General features: G+C 42.3%; 1 protein-coding gene across 1 annotated transcript in view; it reads right to left on the bottom strand.

Moving 5' to 3' along the window:
* Positions 1-14159, bottom strand: part of apba2b (amyloid beta precursor protein binding family A member 2b) — a 97718-nt gene that overhangs the window by 63745 nt on the left and 19814 nt on the right. The gene's annotated exons all lie outside the window — the stretch shown is intronic.

The following is a 14159-nucleotide window of genomic DNA, read 5'->3' as shown; positions in this document are numbered from 1 at the left end:
TATTTATTTTAGAGACTTATTGTGATATGTTTTCTACGAGCGAATCAAAAAGAAGGGGCGGATCAAACGCGGGCTGACGGGAAGTGGGGTAAAGCTGAGTTAAATCTCTTTGTTGTTGCACGGAAAAGTATTGCCTCTAGTTACGAAGGCGTTTTCCCCCACTTACGACTTACGAAAAACGGTAGATAAGAACAATTTTTTCGGGACGTCGAAAAATATCCGGACATTGCTGTGAGTTAGATTTTGTATTGCGTGCACCTTTTTCCCAGTACAGGACATTACTGTAGTGCTTCTTTTCGCTGCATGGTGCTGTGAGAGGTCACCCAGCATCCACCCTGAAGAAGAAATCCGGCCTCTACTTTCTAGTCTGTGTGTAAAAAACTGTACTGAATCTCCAGTGCGCTAAAAACTTTTACATTTTTATTGTTTAATATCTTGTGTATCCATTCAATATGGTTGGTGTAAAGTGTAAAGAAGAGGCGAGCCGTTTCTTTTGAAATGAAAGTGGAATAAGAAAGCTTAATGCGGTTGAAAAAATTGTTGGATTGCTTTTTTTTCAGCCACTTTTTGCCACGGAGGAGGACTTCTTTAAGCTCATTTTCCAAAAGAAAGTTAAACTGAAGTTCATTTATCTTTATAGAGCACATTTTTTTATGAAATGTTTATTTTTTTCATTACAAAACAATACAGATTACTTATACAAGCCTTAAACATACTTTTTTGGATAAACCTTGAACATACAAAATATAGCAACTTATGAACATCTTCAACATACGAATGATCGTCCGGAACCAATCTCTGTCATGATTACTGATGCGGGGCACCTGAGTCTGCTCCGTTGGCGCCAACAGCCGCAGACGCTGATTGGCTGCTTCCTCTTTTTCTAAACCCCCGCCTTCCTGACAATAACGACGGATAATTTGTGAACCTACGCTACACGCTAGGCAAACTTTTGTGACTCCTGCCCTGTTCTCCGTCTGATTTCCGTTGCTGACCTTTTTCTCAACCCGTTTATGTTTTTGCTCCTCCATCCAGCCATCGACCTGTTTTCTCATTGTCAACAACTATCTTCGCTCGATACGGAAGTGCCACTTCCGTGTTCCAGCTATCTGCTTCCCGTGACCGACGATCATCGGATCGTGGATGCAAGTCCTCCTTCTAAATAAAACTGAGTAAAACGAACGGAATTGGGTTCCGTCTCTGTTCGTAAGGGCGGAGTACAAGTCAAATGTGCTCCACCCTTGTGGCCAAAAACTCTACTCCACTCATTTAAGCTTACATACACATTGACGTCACATATTACATAAGCGAGAAACCCAGCTACACAAAAAGAAACAAGCAAGTCCGATTACACTTATTTGTCAGCCCTTTAAAATGCTTTAGCTGTTGTAATTATCATGAATCGGATCGGGAAGCAGGAAGTAGGAACTCATTTGCGTAAACGTCCTCACGCTTTAATTGAGAAAGAAAATTTGCCCAAAACACAAACGGACCAAACCAAAAAAACTAAACGGGTCAAACACAGGCAAAACTACAAACTAGGCATTTCCAGAATTAAACAGAACTTGTAGGAATCTCTCAGAATGTTACACCGAAGTGCGACAAAGTCCAACAAGCACAACAAGTATAACCAAGCATAAACAAGTTTTCAACAACGATCTGGCAAAGCGCAGTTCAAAAGTGCCCACAGAAGTAATCAGAAAATGCGAGTCAGCCGGTGTCAAGGGGCGGTGCCGGCTGGGCGCCATGGCAACCATGCAGAACCTGACAGTAATGACACAACTTTCAGCTTTTACACCATTACTGTACAGAGACAGGTATGCAGTTGCAGGCTCATTGGCGTAGAAAACTCTTAGACAAGCATAGGGCCATGAGGGAGTTATACCAAAGCTCAATAGAATTTTCTAAGCTCTTTCGCTACAGTATGCACTATCATTATTTTTTTGTGTCTAAAAGTACCGTCTAAAAACTCCAGTTTCGGGTTTAATGTTCAGATAGTATTCCTAAAGATATTGCCTTATGCGCAAAGCACACTGCATACGGATGAGATGCAGATACGGGCGACGCAAAGAATGGAAAGTATTGTTGATGAATTATTAATGCGCACAGCCTCCAGAACGTATGTGGTGTTTCGCGGTTTGGCTGTGACAACCGAAGGATTTACAGAAACTTTCTATTACTTCTTGACGCCACATTTGGACTTTTATGAAGCTGACACTTGACTGCATAGCAACCTTCAGCTCCTACCACCTTGTGAGGTTTGCAGACTACATAACACTAGTCCTCACCAAGGGCCATGAGACCCACTACAGGAAGGAGGTCGAGCTCCTGACGTAGTGTTCCAGAGACAATAACCTCCTGACAAATGCCAGCTAGTCCAAGGAGGTTATCGTCAACTTCCAGGTAGGCCAAACCTGCCACCCTCCACTGACCATCGACAGCGCTTCTGTAGAGAGAGAGACACACACTAATTTGCACATCAGTGAAAGTCTCCTGGAGCCACCAACACTACATTACTGACCATTAAAACACAACAACACCTCTACTTCCGGCGAAAACTCCAGCGGACCACATTCTACAGAGGAACCATCTGAAGCATCCTTTCCAGCTGTATCACTGTGTGGGGTGGTAGCTGCACCGACTACTACAGAAAGATCCTAAAACTCACCGAGAGAACAGCAAAGAGGATATTTTGTGTATTACTCCTCTCCCTGCAAGACATCCACTTCGAGAGCAACCCTGGCCCCCAGTCCAAATGCCAGTGGTGCTTTCGAACCATTCGCTGCGACCACACCCCAATCACCTGTACCACCTGCCCACGGGGCTTCCATACATCATGCACCGGCCTGTCCGAACGTACTAAGGACTTTAGAGGCTTCGTCTGCTTGGTTTGCTTGGGTCGCACCCCGTCAGGCATGGCGGCACAGGACAGTCACAGCCCCCTCTCCTTCGGAGAACTACGGAGCCTCCCACGAGCGAGTCTGGCGCTACTATGGATTACCTTAGGCGCCTTGAGTGACTCAACGACGACGACGACGACAACACCCGCCTCACCCACGAAGCCATTTCTATTGCCAACAATGCAAACCCTGCACATTGTCTGTTCAGCCTCCTGCCCTCTAGAAAAAAAGACAGAAGCCTCTACTCCCGCACCACCAGGCTCACCAACAGCTTCAACCACCAGGCAATGAGACTAATGAACTCTCTCCACACCCAGTAGGAAGAAGTCAAGTCAAGTCAAGTCATATTTATTTGTATAGCCCTTTATCACAAAAAGTCTCAAAGGGCTTCACAGAGCATAACAACAACAAAAACTAGTAAAATATAACATCAGCTACAGAAATACGACAAAAAATGTTACCTTGGTATAATGATCACTCATGACTAAGAAAAATAACTACGTCTGCATAACAACTTGTACCTCTTTTACCCTTTTATGTTCTACATTTTACTATTACTTATTTTGTTGCTACTAATGCTGCTGCTAATTGGAATACATTACTGTATGTTGTGTCTTATGTGTCCTGATTACTGATGCGAGGCACCTGTGCCCGTTCCTTTGGCGCCAACAGCCCTGGTCGCTGATTGGCTCCCTGACTCTTTTTAAACTCCCGTCTTCCGAAAGAAACCCGTCAGACTGTCCGCGAACCTATGCTCTCAGCTAGGCAAGCTTTGTACTATCCGACATTATCCTGCCCTGTTTTTTCCTGCCTGATACCTGTTGCCGAGCTGTTTCTGGAGCCGTTTCTGCTTTGCTCCTCTGACCCGGCCATCGACCTGTTTTGCCCTGTTTCCTGCCTGTTACCTGTTGCCGACCTCTTTTTTGGACTTGTTACTGCCTTTGCTGTTTTGCTGTTTTCCCGCTGTCTACGACTACCCTCGCTCGACTCGGACGTGCCACTTCCGCGTTCCTGCCATCAGCTACCCGTGACCGACGATCATCGGATCCTGGAACCAAGCACTGCCCTCTTTCTCAATAAAAACTGAGTAAAACGAAGGCTATTAGGTCCTGTCTCCGTTTCTGGCTTGTGACATTATGTCTTGTACATCATTTGTATTCCTAATTTATTTTTTCAACCATACAAATAGTTCTAGGCAGCACGGCGGCGCAGTGGTTAGCGCTTGTGCGGCACAGTTCATGTCATGGGAACCTGTTGTGGGTTCAAATCCAGCTCCAGACTTCCTGTGCGGAGTTTGTATGTTCTCCCCGTGCTTGCGTGGGTTTCCTCCGGGCACTCCAGTTTCCTCCCACGTTCCAAAAACATGCATTTCAGGTGAATTGGCCGGTCCAAATTGTCCCTAGGTGTGAATGAGCGAATGAGTTGTCTGTTCCTGTGTGCCCTGCGGTTGGCTGGCAACCAGTTCAGGGTGTCCCCTGCCCACTGCCCGGAGATGGCTGGGATGGGCTCCAGCCCCCCAGCGACCCTAATGAGGATAAGCGGTACGGCTAATGAGATGAGATGAGACAAATAGTTCTGCTTATTTTTCATTCAACAGAACAAATACGGCGCGAATGGTCATCTTGCGAATTCTGTGCTGCGTCCAAACGGAAGCTGAACGTACATGTTCTGGATGCAGTGTGTCTAGTCCATGCTAACACTTTGTTGAGCCTTTTAGCCGATAGTTTGAGTTTTTTTTCAACATTAGTGTCAGGACCAGAACGGAAACAGGACCCATTTGCGTAACATTTTGCGGGAAGCAAATCGCTCCCGTACTCGGATTGCGATCCGAACTCGGAAGTGGATTTTCCGTAACGAGCAATGGCGGTGTCAAGGACAGAAAAACTGGTCGGTAGCCGGGACTGAAGAGCAAGACGTGGTCGGGGTCGGGAGCGAGCCGTAAGCCAGAACGGGAGAGTAGACGTGGTCAGGATCAAAACAGGTCGTAGCCGGAGACAAACTGGAGCAAAAACGAGACAGGTCCAAGTCACGGTCGAAAAAGGCTTGCCCAGTATACACAGAAATTCGCAGATGGACTGACAACTGGGGATTGACAGGACTGGGTTCAAATAGTGACAGGGAGCCAATCAGAACCCGTGGCGGTTGGCGCCAAATAAGCGGGCCCAGGTGTTTCACATCGGTAATCATGACAATTAGATTTGTAAACTATTTCTCGGGTAAATTGGCTGAGTTGATAATGAAACGGAAACAGCAATTGTTCCAGCTATGACCTAAGCTATTCAAATGAGTGGCCACAAGATGTACAATTCCTGTCAAGATTCTGACAATCTTTGTTGTCTTTTACACTGAGTGTCAGATCGGCAACAGAAACAGAATTGGAAAAGGAGTTTCCCTTTAACTCTCTCATTGAGATTCAGCATTTGTTCCCTGTAAAGCCTCCCACTCACTTTCAATCCAACAACAGGGGAGCGTTGCGGGAGACAGGAAGAGGAGGAGAGCAAGTTGGTTAGCATCGGCAATGGCACAGGATCAGAGAAACCCATACCACGTTCCCCTCACATTGTGACTGCCAACATCCATCTTACTACCTCAAGCACAACTACAGCCTGGCCGTTACCCCAGCAACTCTCGTTTTCAAAAAAAGGATCTAAGCCAATTATCAAAGAGACCATTACAGAGAAGAAAACATTTTGCATTAGAATAGAATTGCTGTGCTGGGGTAAACTATGTTTGCCATTTTAGAGTATTTCAATGGCAACTGTGAAACTCCAGTCCGTTTTGTGAACTTTGAGATGATATCAAAGACACGACACATTTAATCTGAAGTAACAAAAACTGTTCAAATCCAAAATTGCGTATAAATGATAGCCCTGGTAAGTAAACTCATTTACCATTTACCATAAGAAAATAAAAAAAGAGAGGCTGATGGCAGTCTCTCAGTAACCACATTACAAGTTTTTTTTTATCTAATTATCTTAAATTGCCAAAAATAATCTGAGGATTATTCATACACAAGAACAAACATATGTGCGCCTTGTGACAAAAATCACTGACATACTCACAGTTTGTGCCAGAAATTTGTACGTGCGCACTATTATCTTGTGAAATATGCATAAAAATATATTATCAGATTCGAAATTACCAAATATTGATCAGTCAAAATGTATCAAATGCATAGCAAAAGTGGAAATGGAGATCGAACTGAGATAATGACATCATGAATACCAAATTGTGTCCCCTTGGTCAAAAGGGACATAGATGCTGTGGAAAAAGGTATTCACTCTTATCTCATTATGTCACTATTTTTAGTCATGATACCAGATACAAGTGTTAGAAAAATTAGAAAACAGAAAGCGATTAGAATTCAGGACAACATTTTGTTCCACTTTTTGTTAGTATTGTAAGTGACAAACATTGTTCAATGTGTGCAACCATGCGTTTTTTTCTCAACTTTTCTGATGACCGAATTACTTCCCACAATGCTTTTCTCTTCATTCAGATCAGAATCTCGTGCACTTTGTGAAGACTTTGCAAGTCTGCGATACAAGACTGTATTTTAGTGGTCCCAAACATTTGCTGTACCACGGACCGGTTTAATGATTTTCTTGCAGCCTAGCCAAATGATGTTGTGGTACGGTGACTAAAAATAACGTGATGATGATTCTTAGGTGTTCACTGTATTCCTACTGGTCCGGTTAATAAGATTCAGTGCTCTGCCTGCCACGATACAGGTTCGATTTCCGTTTTATGCGATTGTGATCAGGAATATCTCGACTGATCAATGCACAAATACGGTAGTTATTTATTTGTATTGCAATCCTAGTTCTTACTGTAGTTTTAAGTATATGTGCTTTATAGTCCTGTGTGCGCCTTCCTGAATATATAAAAAATATCTCATCTCATCTCATTAGCTACACCGCTTATCCTCAGTGGGGTCGCGGGGGTGCTGGAGCCCATCCCAGCAATCATCGGGCAGTGGGCAGGGGACACCCTGAACTGGTTGCCAGCCAATCGCATGGCACACTGGGACAGACAACTCACTCGCTCATTTACACCTAGCGACAATTTGGACCGACCAATTCACCTGAAATGCGTGTTTTTGGAATGTGGGAGGAAACCGGAGTGCCCGGAGGAAACCCACGCAAGCAAGGGGAGAACATACAAACTCTGCACAGGAAGTCTGAAGCTGGATTTGAACCCACGCAGAAGGTTCCCAAGACATGAACTGTGCCGCACATGCGCTAACCACTGCGCTGCCATTCAGGGTGTCCCCTACCCACTGCCCGATGATTGCTGGGATGGGCTCCAGCACCCCCGCGACCCTACTGAGGATAAGCGGTGTAGCTAATGAGATAAGATGAGATAAAAAATATATTACAGACTTTTTTTAAAGGGTGCTTATAATCCGTTGTGCCTTACAGTGCGTTAAATACTGTACTCTGAATGACAATGCTTCACAAAATCTTACGTATCCTTTTCAATCCTTTTTTTTACATAGACCTCAAGAAAATCCATCCTTTTCCTGCCGTGTAATCCTTTTTGAGTTTATTCTTTTCATTCTTGTTCACAGCCTTCACTTTCCCTTCCTCGCTCTACTCTTTTCAATTCAGAACAATGCCAGCAGCTCAAAAGCATTGAGCCGGCTAGACGATGGTTAATAACAACAGTTCATGATAATTCAGCAGTCGTCTCGTAATTCTATCAAGACAGGACAATACACCACTACCTAAAAGTACAGATATATTTGATTATTGTCTAGCAAGATCAAGTGAACAGAATGTCATAACCTACTATTAATATTAATTAGTTTGTGTGCAGAGCAAAAGTCTACCTGTACACTTTTTTTCCAAACTTTAAGTGACGCTTGCTAAATAGCAGGCATAAATAGAAAGAAACATAAATGATTATGTAACCCTCGAGTATAAGTCGTATTTTGAAACAAAGAAAAAGCTAACGGTAGATTTAGACAAATAAGAAGCCGTCAGTTTTTGCTTGAGAAGAAGACTAGGGGAGTTTTTTTACGACAATGTGAGTTCTCCCCGTACAAGTAGACACTTGTTTTTAGTATGGAACAAAACAACAAAAGTTTTGAGTGTGATCGTTGCACAATGTTATGTTTTGTTGTTTATAAGTTTCTATGAAGAAATGTGTAAGATAAAGCTTTTAAAACGAAAGACAACAAGTAGAACTAGTTCAATCTAGGATCTGCATTTGAAATGATCTGCATTTTTTTTTGTATAGCGCTTTGCAAGTCAATGATTTCCTAAAGCACTTTACAGTGTGCTTCACATTTCTCAACAGAGCCCTTGTATTGCAGCCATGTAAGACACTAACCTGCTTATTGAGGGTATTAGGGGTTCAGTGTCTTACCCAAGGACACTTCGACATGTAACACGGGCAACCCGGGATTCGAACTGGGATCCCTTGATCCCAAGACGAGCGCTCTACCTCCTGAGCTACTGCCGCCCCGGAGGATAGTTGCAGTGATGCTGAATGCTTCCCAGTAAAATACATCTATCTATCCATCTATCTATCTATCTATCTACTTTTGGCCATATCCCTCGAGAGGGGTGACCGACAGCAAGACAAACATATACAATAACAAGGAAAATAAAAGAGGAAAAAATAGCAAAAAAAACACACTAAAATATTTGGACCATGGCCAACCGAAATGCCCAAACACCCAAACAAGTTAGGCACCTCGGCACCTAAGTTGGTCATGCTTTCGTCCCTCCGGAAGAAACGGGACACAAGAAACCGGCAACACACATCTAAAGCAAAAATACATCTACCAGCACAAAATACTATTCTTTAAGTATGTACAACCATGTAAATTGACACAATGAACAATTCCCTGACCAAGACCGAGACTTAAATTAACTATTTCAGTGCCATTGAAGGCTACAGGTGATAACAAATCTCGACTTGTTCACTGCCATTGAATGGTACGTTATCAATGAATTTTAAATATTTCGGTTCCATCGATGGCTAGAGACGACAACAAACCTTAACTCATCCACTATCATGAAAGGATTCGGATGTCAACTAACCTCAACTTTTTCTCTGCAATGGTGGCTATGGATGACAACAACCCGTAAGTCATTCACTGCCATTGAAGGGTACAGACGTCATTGATTCTTAACTTGTTCACAGCCATTGAATGGTACAGACACCAATGATTATAAGCTCTCACAGTCCCATCGATGGCCACAGACGACAGCACACCTTAACTCACTTACGATCATAAACAATTTCAGATGTCAACGAAATTCAATTCTTTCTCTGCAAGGGTGGCTATGGACGACACTAAACCGTAAGTCATTCACTGTCATTGACGGGTACAGACGTCAAATATTCTTAACTGGTCATCCTGGAGGGGGGATAACCTTCTCAAGGTATCTTCATTTTCCTCATGTTGAGGTTTTTGAGTTTTTCTTTACCCTCATGTAGGTTTTAGATCAGGGGATGGTGTAATAATTGTCTGTACTTTGCAATAATATGTGGTCTGTGAAGCCCTTTGAGACTCCTTGTGAAGAAGGGCTATACAAATAAACATGACTTGACTTGACTTGTTCAGTGCCATTGAATGGTACGGACGGCAGTGAATATTAACTCTTTCAGTCCCATCAATGGCTACAGATGACAACAAACCTTAACTCATTCACTGTCATAAACGTATTCAGATGTCAACGCACCTCAACTCTTTCTCTGCAATGGTGGCTATGAACGACAACAAACCGCAAGTCATTCCCTGCCATTGACTGGTACATCCGTCAAAGAATCTTAACTTTTTCACAGCCATTGAATGGTACAGACGGCAATGATTATTAACTCCTTCAGTCCCATCAATGGCTACAGAGACAACAAACCTTAATTCACTTACTATCATGAACATATTCAGATGTCAACACACCTCAACTTTTTCTCTGCAATGGTGGCTATGGACGACAACAAACCGTACGTGATTCACTGCCATTGACTGGTACAGACGTCAACGATTCTTAACTTGTCCAGTGCAATTGAATGGTACAGGGGCCAATGAATATTAACTCTTTCAGTCCCATGTATGGCTACGGACGACAACAAACCTTAACTCACTTACTATCATGAACATATTCAGATGTCAACGAACCTATATTCTTTCTCTGCTATGGTGGCTATGGATGACAACAAAACGTAAGTCATTCACTGCCATTGACGGGTACAGACGTCAATGATTCTTAACTTGTTCACAGCCGTTGAATGGTACAGACAGCAATGATTATTAACTCCTTCAGTCCCATCGATGGCTACAGATGACAACAAACCTTAAATCACTATCATGAACATATTCAGATGTCAACGAACCTCAACTCTTTCTCTGCAACGGTGGCTATGGACGACAACAAACCTTAAGTCATTCACCGCCATTGACGGATACAGACGTCAACGATTCTTAACTTGTTCAATGCCATTGAATGGTACGGGCGCCAATGAATATGAACTCTATCAGTCCCATCAATGGCTATGGGTGACAAGAAACCTTAAGTCATTGAGGTAGGCAGACGTAAATGAACAGTAACTTGTTCAGTGTCATTCAGAGCCATAGATGTCAACAATTGGTTTAACCTAGGGCTAGCAAAATGACAGTTCTATTAATAACATTTTTGTGTGTGGTTGAGGCTTTTTTTCTAACACTAATATACCTTAAGGTTTTTGCCATCTGTTGCCTTCAGTAGCAGTCAACAAATCAAGAATTGTTGTCTAAAACTGTCAATGGCAGTGAATGAGTTTACAAAGAACGTTTGAGGCATATCTCTCATGCCTCCATTTCAAACATATTAGCATCAATAACAATGAAACAGTGCAATCAAACCTGGGCATGCATCCTCATTGTCAGATAGATCATGAATACAAGTAGTTTTTGTTTGCATCCCCTATCACCACTGTCCAGCTGACACACAGAGGAGTAATTGTGCAGACGGGGGAGCGCCGTCATTCAAATGACAGACAGTCCAACACAAAGAGACTTGGTTTTGTTTGTCAGTCCTGTCAAGCGGTGACATTTTCCTCAACATGTGTTAATGTTAATGTGTGCATTTAACAATTTCAAAATATCGTTTAGAGGAAACACATATGGCTTTTGATTTCACTCACTTTGAAAACATTTTTTAACTACTAACCCTAAACCTAACCCTAACCCTAACTTCACGATCATAACTTGTTTTCCATTAAAAAAATTTAAATACCTTAACGTTCCTGTAAAATATGCCCAAAATCCCAATCCAAGACGTTCCTTAAGTAAATTAAATACTGTTCTTGAACGATTGGAAATATGTTTTAATCTCTTTTGAAAGGTAATAGTCCGAAGTTTTGTCCTGTACTGAAATAATTACTGCACGTGCTTCTAACAATGAGTGATCTGCTCGAAACTAGTGCTGAGACATCAGACGCCCAAGCCACCTCATGTAAGTATGCAACTAACGTGGTACATTTTGGGGATGTCACCATCGGAAATCAGGACCAATCAAGTGGTTGCTAAATTGATTGAGATGGGATGTGGTCTTGTGATCAGAACTTAGTCTCAGAACCAGAACAGACGGTACACCCAAACGCATAACTTTTCACACCAAGCTTTATTGAGGAAGCGGAGAAGTCAGGCGCGGGAAAACAAATGCCAGCGATTCGGTGATCGCTGGGCAGGAGAAGCAGGAAGCCCGCAAGATCGGAACGTGGTCGGAAGACGGAAACAAGTCGGGCAGCCGGGACGGAAGATCGGAGCGTGGTCGGTGGACGGAAACAAGTCGGGCAGCCGGGACGGGAGATCAGAGTGTGGTTAGAGGAATGAATCAAGTCGGGAAGCCAGGGGCAGACGAGTAGGATACAGAATAAGGCGGGGCAGATGGGAGCCAGAGTCAAAAAATACTTGCCTTGCATGTGCGGAGGTTTGCTGACTGACTAATCAGGAGTGAATGAGAGTACTGAGTTTAAATAGGAGGGGAACCAAAGACAACGTTAATCATAAAAAAATGTGTTCCTACTACTATAATTATCTTTAAGATTGTGAGAAACAAAAAACTCAAATACGATAAGGTGTTAATCACCCCCTCTCAGTGGTGCGTGCCAATGTTTGCCCGAGCCGTGAACTGCAAGTTTAGAGTGTGTGTCCATGTGCAAATCTGTCACATCAATACTTGTGAAGCAGTGGCAGGTTAAGGAGTAATCGCAACACCTCCCAGCATCATTCATGCTTTACTGAGCATAAGAGAATGACACAAAGTGAGAAGAATGGACATTTAAGTCCTTAACACTAGCTTCTTTGAATATAGCATAAACTGTATTTGGGAAGCAGTATGATTGTTTTTGTTTAGATCAGGGGTCTCCAAACTAGAGCCCCCTAAGCAGTGTTCTCGTTTGCCCATGTCCCTGCGTCCTAGACGCATCATTTTTGCTGGGGACGCATTGTGTCAAATCAACGTACGTCACCTGGATGCAACTTTTTTGACACCAAATTGTCATTATTACCCGATTACTTTTTTATCTTAAACAAAGATTTACCGCACTCCAAACCTTTCGTCAGGTAGATCCGCCATTGTTGTTTTGGTCTCGCGCTGATCTCGGCAAACAAGATCTCGGCAAACGAGATCTCGGCAACAACATGAGATGACGTCATTGTTTTGGTGGTTGTCGAGTGAAAGAGTAGTGTGCCTCCGTAAAAACAGTTGGTATTAGGTGCAAATCAACAAAAAATTGGTAATTTCTTCAGTGTCGGTAATAAGTCGAAACATAATAAAGAAAGTGGTAACAACGGCAATAATTCCGGAACGAAAAAACGGCGGAGAAATTCTTCAGAAGACCGCGAAGGCAAGGAAAACACGTGTTTTGAAGCGAACGATTCGACGAAAGATAAACAAAAGAATACTCCTAGCAAGAAAAGGACTTTTCTGCCAAAATTGACTCAATTATATTCCTGGTTATGCTATGAGGAGGATGATAATGAAGGCTACATGTTCTGTGATGCGTGCACCCAGCGTGACAAAAAACTGGATTGCATAAATCATTTCGCAATACGAACTTTCAGAAAAGCACATCGGATCGGCACAACGACAATGAAAACCACAAATTAGCTATGGAAATTCCGTTGCTGCAATTGGACCTTGAGAAGTCATTACAACTGTGGCCGGACTGCAAACCACAAAGAATATATGAACTGAAAAATCTGAAGTGATTAAAACTGCATGAATATATAGACTAATATTTATTTTGTATAATGTACAATATTTTTTGTGAACTGAAAAATCTGAAGTGATAACTGCTTTGTATTACCAAATTAAGTGTGATGATTGATGTGATTAAAACTAACGAATGAATTTATAGATTTATATATTTATTTATATATTTGTCGCAGATTTACAATTTCAACCTCGACAACACTAAATTTTGGGGACCCATATATCTCTGTTGGGACCCATAGATTTTTGAGCATGCGAGTCCCCGGGACCCATCACTTTTCACAGGTAAAATGAACACTGCCTAAAGACAGCTGAGGTGCCCATGGACCTGTTCTAAAAATAGTTCACCAGTGCTGGGTCATTGTGACTTTCTAGGAAAATGTGTTTTTTAATGGTTGACTTAGTCTATTTAGCCCTTCTTTCAATAATTAACCATACTTTCAATAACACCGTAGCAACATCATAAAAACATGATATGTGGTTGTATAAGAAATGCATATAAAACTTTGTGTCCTTTGCTCTAATTAGTAACAAAACGTAGAAACAATAGCTTTCGGCTTGAAAAAGGATGGCGACCCCTGGTTTGGATTACCCAAATCCTTGTCGAAAGCATTTCAACATTTAAAAAAGATAATGCATTCATTTTCCAACCTCATGTAGATCAAGGGGGTAATGGAGTCCATTCCAGCTGACATCATGTAGTGGACAGAGGACTGGTTACCAGGGTTGGGTAGGGTTACTTTAACTTGATTACTTTCAATTACTTTTGGATTACTCCAATACCAAATATGCTAATAAAAGACAAAAGAAACTAAATATGAATAAAATTACTAAATTTTGTGCAGGCTTGGGGAGTAACGGAATACAGTAACGGCAAAAATGATGTTGGCAAGCTGTTTGGATTTATTTTCATTTTGTTTCTGTCGCATTTTGTGTTAGTTTTGCCAGATATCAAAGAGATCAAAGCCAGGAGAGAAAGCTTACCACGTGTTGTGAGTCATCATTTTATTCTTATTTAGTTTCTTTTGTCTTTTATTAGCATATTTGG

The sequence above is a fragment of the Urocampus carinirostris genome, chromosome 4, assembly GCF_059441175.1.
Source record: "Urocampus carinirostris isolate Australia breed hairy pipefish chromosome 4, RoL_Ucar_1.0, whole genome shotgun sequence".
NCBI lineage: Eukaryota > Metazoa > Chordata > Actinopteri > Syngnathiformes > Syngnathidae > Urocampus > Urocampus carinirostris.
This window is presented reverse-complemented; position numbering and strand designations above follow the sequence as displayed.